Source organism: Lycium ferocissimum, chromosome 2 (assembly GCF_029784015.1).
Source record: "Lycium ferocissimum isolate CSIRO_LF1 chromosome 2, AGI_CSIRO_Lferr_CH_V1, whole genome shotgun sequence".
In the NCBI taxonomy this organism is placed as follows: domain Eukaryota; kingdom Viridiplantae; phylum Streptophyta; class Magnoliopsida; order Solanales; family Solanaceae; genus Lycium; species Lycium ferocissimum.
Window position 1 is genome coordinate 41,788,207 of NC_081343.1, and position 6,000 is coordinate 41,794,206.

The following is a 6,000-nucleotide window of genomic DNA, read 5'->3' on the forward strand; positions in this document are numbered from 1 at the left end:
TAGTATTCTACTTTGAGTCAGTTTCACACAGGTACTTGACTGATAAATAGGACACAACTGCCTTGCTATTCATGTGCCTTTTCATTCTTGCGTTAGTTTTCGTCTCTCAAACTTCAACTTGGTATCAAGAGCACCATGGCTTCCGAAACTACTTCTTCCGCTCAGACTTCTTCTTCAACTCAAGCTATCTCCTCACAATCCTCGTTGGGTCTTCTAAATCCTCCTCTAACCATTTCAAATATTAAAGGTTTTTGTTACTGTTCTCAAAAGCCACAACCTTCTTCTCTTGGTTGATAGTTCTATTCCATGCCCATCGTTAACCCATGATGAGTATCGTCAATGTGACACGATTACTCTCAGTTGGATTAACGCCACTCTCTCCCCTCCAGTTCTTGACTCACTTCTCAACTACTCTTGCAACACCTCCAAGGTGCATGGGATGTTCTTGCGTCCCTTTATCTTGATCAAGTTTCATCCTTGTCACTTCATCTGAAATCAAAATTTTAGAATTTTAAGAAAGGGTCACTTTCCATGGAGAACTATCTCCAACAACTGCATTCTCTTGCTTGTTCACTTCGAGCAGTTGGAAAACCTGTTACTGATGATGATTTGTGACCCAAGCATCGCAAGGACTCCCACCCTCTTATCGTACCTTTGTCTCTGGATTGAATGCGACAGGAACACTTCCATCTTTTTTAGCAATGCATCCATTGTTACTTACTAAAGAAGCACATATTAATGAAACAAAATATGACGATTCCACTTCTCACACTGCTTTAGTTGCTTCCACTCAAGCACCACCGGTTTCTCAACCTCATTCTTCAAATTTATCTCACGCAAATCAATACCCAAAAGGGTCACACAATGGACGTGGTTGTGGTAAATTGAATCGAGGTAGAGGTCGAAGTCAGCACTCTACTCGCTCTAATTTTTCTAACCAATGGGCTGAACCAAATTTTCGCCTTTTCTCTCCGGGTGATGGCATTCTTGGGCGACCCCCTTTCACCTCGGCCAAATAGTGTCAAATCTGCTTCCACTATAATCACACTGCTTTGGAGTGTAGGAATCGTTTCAATCATTCCTATGTTCCTAATTTGCTACCAAAATCATTTGCTGCTATGAATTTGGAGGAGGTACAACCATCGCCTTGGTATCCCGATTCCAATGCTTCTCACAAGATATGACGAACAATCCATCACTTTTATCCTCTTCCTCTCCTTACACTGGTTCGTCATAGGTGATGGTTGGAAATGGTAATTTTCTTTCTATTTTATCTACTAGTACTTCGTTTCTTCCGACATCTTCTAAGCCTCTTCGCTTAAATAATGTTTTATATGTTCCTTCTCTTTAGAAAAATCTAATGTCAGTTCAGCGTTTGTGTGTCGACAATAAATATTTCATTCAGTTCACTGAATCTGTTTTTTTTTTTTTTTTTTTTTTTTTTAAGGACAAGAAGACCAAGCAAGTGTTGCTCCATTGTAAGAATAATGGCTCTCTGTATCCTATTCGCACAACCTTCCGTAGCTCATGTCTTGTTGCTCTATCAAGTGTTGTCTCACCTTCATCTCTTTGGCACCAACGTTTAGGCCATCCGGGGAAACGTTCTCTTGCAGCTTTAGTTCGTTGGGGTTTTATTCATTGTAATTCATCTTTTGAAAATTATGGTTGTAATGTTTGTCATCTAGGCAAACAATCTAAGCTACAATTTCCTTCTTCTCGTAATATTGCAAGTACTCCTTTTCTTTTAATTCACTCAGATGTGTGGCAAGCTCCATTTATTTCCAATTCTGGTTTTCGTTATTATATTTTGTTTCTTGATGACTGCACCAAGTACTCTTGGATTTATTTAATGCGAAACAAGTCAGAGGCATTTGATAAATTCAAAGAATTCCATAAAATGGTCTCAAATATTTTTAATTCCTCTATCGTTTATTTTCAATCCGATGGTGGCAAAGAGTATGACAATTCTCATTTTTGCTCTTTCTTTATGGAGCATGGAGTTATTCACTGTTTCTCTTGTCCATATACCTCAGCTCAAAATGGTCGTGCAGAAAGAAAGCATCGACATATTAATAATATGATACGAAGTATTCTTGTTCAAGCCTCAATGCCTTATTCATTTTTGGTAGATGCTTCTTTGTTTGGGGTTCATCTTATTAATATTATTCCTCTTCCTATTCTTAATTTTATCTTACCTTATGAAAAATTGTATGGTAAAGCACCTAATTACAATTTGATTAAGGTCTTTAGGTGTTTATGTTATCCTTATGTTGCACATTCTTTTGCTCACGTTGTCTGCCTCGATCTAAACCTTGCTTATTTCTTGGTATATCTCCTCAACACAAAGGATTCAAATGTTTGGAACCATCCACTAATCGGATAATTCTTTCACGTCATGTACATTTTATAGAATCCTCGTTTCCATATACCTCTATGTTTCCAGCGAAGACTGGTGCAAATTCCACTTCTGTAGTTTCTTCTTTACAAACTACTTCTCCTATATTTTCTCCAATTAATTTGCCTGCTAACTTTGATTTTATCTCTACATCGGATGTAAATTCTCCTTGTGTATCTTTATCTCCTAAAAACTTGGTTACCACTTCTCCTAGGACTCTAACTTCCTCACGTTCAACTAATTAGTTTTCTTAGTCAGCTAAACATGTTGTGCACAGTTCTGCTATTTTATCTCCACAACCTTCTTCTGTGTCTAATTCACATATTCTAATTGCTACCCCGTCTCTTCCCTTATCCCTACAAAATCAGCAACCTATTTCTCGTGATATTAGTTATACTACGCATCCTGTAGTGCGTAATTCTAGCTCAATGTAACCGTCTTGCCCAAATGTATCAGCATCCATTCCCTCTCAAGATGCACCATCCTTATCTCATTCTAATTTAAATTCTTCTCAAGCCTCTAAACAATCAGATAACCGTGTCCATGTCATGGTTACTCGTCCGATGACCGGGTCACTAAAACCACGCGTTGGCCCCTCTCTTAATGTTTTTTTTTCAAGCCCTCCTTTTGAGCCAACATGTTTCACACAAGTATCAAAAGACTCTAGGTGGCTCAGTACAATGAGTGAAGAGTTTAGTGCTCTACTGCAAAATCATACATGGACATTAGTTCCTCCACCTCCCAATGTGAATATTGTAGGAAATAAATGGGTGTATCGGATTAAGTATGGTCCTAATTGCTCTATCGACCGTTTCAAAGCTCGTTTGGTTGCACAAGGCTTTTCTCAACAACCCGATTCAGATTATACAAAGACTTTTGCTCCTGTGATCAAGTTAAGCACTGTTCGTCTAGTGTTATCATTGGCTCTTCGTAATAATTGATGTATGCATCAACTAGATGTATCTAATTCCTTTTTACATGGAGAGCTAAATGAAGTTGTTTATATATGGCAACCCAGAGGTTTTGAACATCCTGATTATCCACAACATGTGTGTAAGCTAAGTCGTGCCATTTATGGGTTGAAACAATCTCCTAGGGCATGGTTTACTCGACTTGCTACTTATCTTTTGGACCTTGGTTTTAAGCAATCTACCTCAGATCACAGTATGTTTATTTATTGCCAAGAGAGTGCCATTTTGATCCTTCTTATTTATGTTGACGACATTGCTATTTTTGGATCCTCAAAGATGCTTGTTTCTGAGTTTATCGCATTCATGAAGTCTGAATTTGCAATGAAAGATCTTGGTTCCCTTCATTATTTTTTAGGCGTGGAGATAGTTCACAACACTGATGGGGTTCTTCTATTGCAACGAAAATATATATCGAACCTTTTGCATCGATTTGATTTAGCCGAAGTTAGGCCTGTCCAAACCCCTCTTTACAGTAAGCTTGATTGGCATTCTGTAGCTACACCACTCCTTGATGATCCTTCTCTGTATCGCCAAATGGTTGGAAGTCTTCAATAATTATCTTTTACACTACTGGATATACAATATGCTCTGAATATGGCTTCACAATTCTGCACCAACCTCGACTTATTCATCTTCAAGCTGTTAAGCGAATCTTCCGCTATCTTAAAGGAACTCCGGCTCATGGATTGCAGCTCTACAGAAATTCCTCCATCTTGTTAACAATATTCTCCGACTCGGACTGGGCGGGCAGCACAGCAACTCGTCGTTCTGCCTTTGGATTTTGCATTTTCCTCGAAAATAATTTGATATCTTTGTCTACAAAGAAACAACCAACTGTTTCGCGCTCAAGCACAGAGGCTGAATGTTGACACCCAATTTTGTCCCGCCTTCCCTAAATATTTATTTATCTTATAATATTTTTTTTGGCAATTTAAGAAATAATTAGTTATATTTTACTATCATTATCAGCCTCTTATTAATACCGGTGTTTTCGTTCGCTGGCTGTTGTTGTTTTGTTACTGCTACTATTATTATTATTATTTTTAATATTATTATTATTATTATTGTTGTTGTTATTGTTATTACCGATATTATGACAATCCGCCTTATAATCATTTCAGCATCTTTACCATTTTTATGCACACGCATCGCATTTACCTCCGCATAATTAAATAATAGCGTTTATTTACGGTGGACCTGCAAATGTTGCACGGCTATTACGACGTACAATTTTCATTTTTATCTGAGCATCAATAATTACATATTTTATATTAATGCAGTCCATTTTTAAGTCCTAAAACCATTTGGGCTAAAAGCCAATTCATTAAAAAAAAATTCCCCATTTTAATACCCAGCCCAATATTCTAATCCATCCTACTGTACCCAAATCCGCTTGGCCCATTACCTATTAACCTACCCAACGACCCAACCCGGTTCCCTCTTCAAATGAACCACTAGGGTTCTTTTCATTTCATCCGCCGCACCCCTCCCTCTTTCTCCCTCTTCTCTCTTCTGCTCATTCTCTCTCTCTCTCTCCCACGATCCTCAACCAAAATGGCAAGGCGACGGACGCCTTTCACCTTCCCCAGGCCTTGCATGGCCATTTCGGGGAAGGCAATTAATGTTTGTACCCTCCTCGCCAATTTTTCAACCGTGAAGAGGTAAGAGTTTTGTTTTCTTCTTCTTTCTTTCTCGCGTGCTTCTGAGAAATCTTAATGGGTTTTGTTTGTTTTGAACGCAAATCTTTTTTTATTATGCGTTCCTTTGACTTCGGTACAAAAGTCTTTATGAATATTGTTCTTCTTCTTCGGTTTTCCGATCGATGACGTGCTGATTTTTAGCATTTTGTGTTTTGAAAAGGGTTCAATCCCGCCCATTTTTTGAAACCCTAGAAAACCGTAGATTTTCCCCTATAAATAATCGTCTCCGGTTTCGTTTTGGGAGAAGGTTGGACAGATGGAAAAATCCCCCTAAAATTTTAGAACTCTTTTTTTTAGCCGAGAAATTTCCCTCAAAATTGAAACAAGCTTTTTTTTTAGCCGCAAAATCCTCCCTAAACAAAGCACAAGTTTAAGCCACCTGAAAATTCCCTAGAAAGATTAGTTTATTTTAGTGGTGGTAGCATTGTTCGATATCGAAAAAAATATATCTAAATCACATTCTTTGTGTCCGCACGTGGTTCTGTTTGGGCTCGAGAAAATATCAACTCGGCGGGTTTGAAGTGTTTCGAGGTATATCGGAAGCTCGCGCCTCACTTCGCTGCACCCGGAGAAGGTAATATCATTTTTCCCTCGTTTTTCTTTTTTCTCAGATTCGTAGTTTAGCTTTTTTTTTTTTAGTCCCATCTCTGTTTTGGATTCTTCGTCGATATTCATGTGACTTATGAGTTTCAGCACTTACTTGCTTGGTTGCTCGCATTAGAGTAGATTATGATGATTGAAACTGCTTATCAGGGAAACAGAAACTATTGTTTGAGTATTGATTCGATAGATGTTAGTGTAATATAGCTTCAGTTTTGAGTAGCTCGAGCAATGACTGATATGAATCTGACACTTGATTAAATGCTCTCCTTTTGTTAACTTTAGCAGTTCTTTACTTTGATAAGTGTTTATATGATCTGTTTTGTTTAGTCGC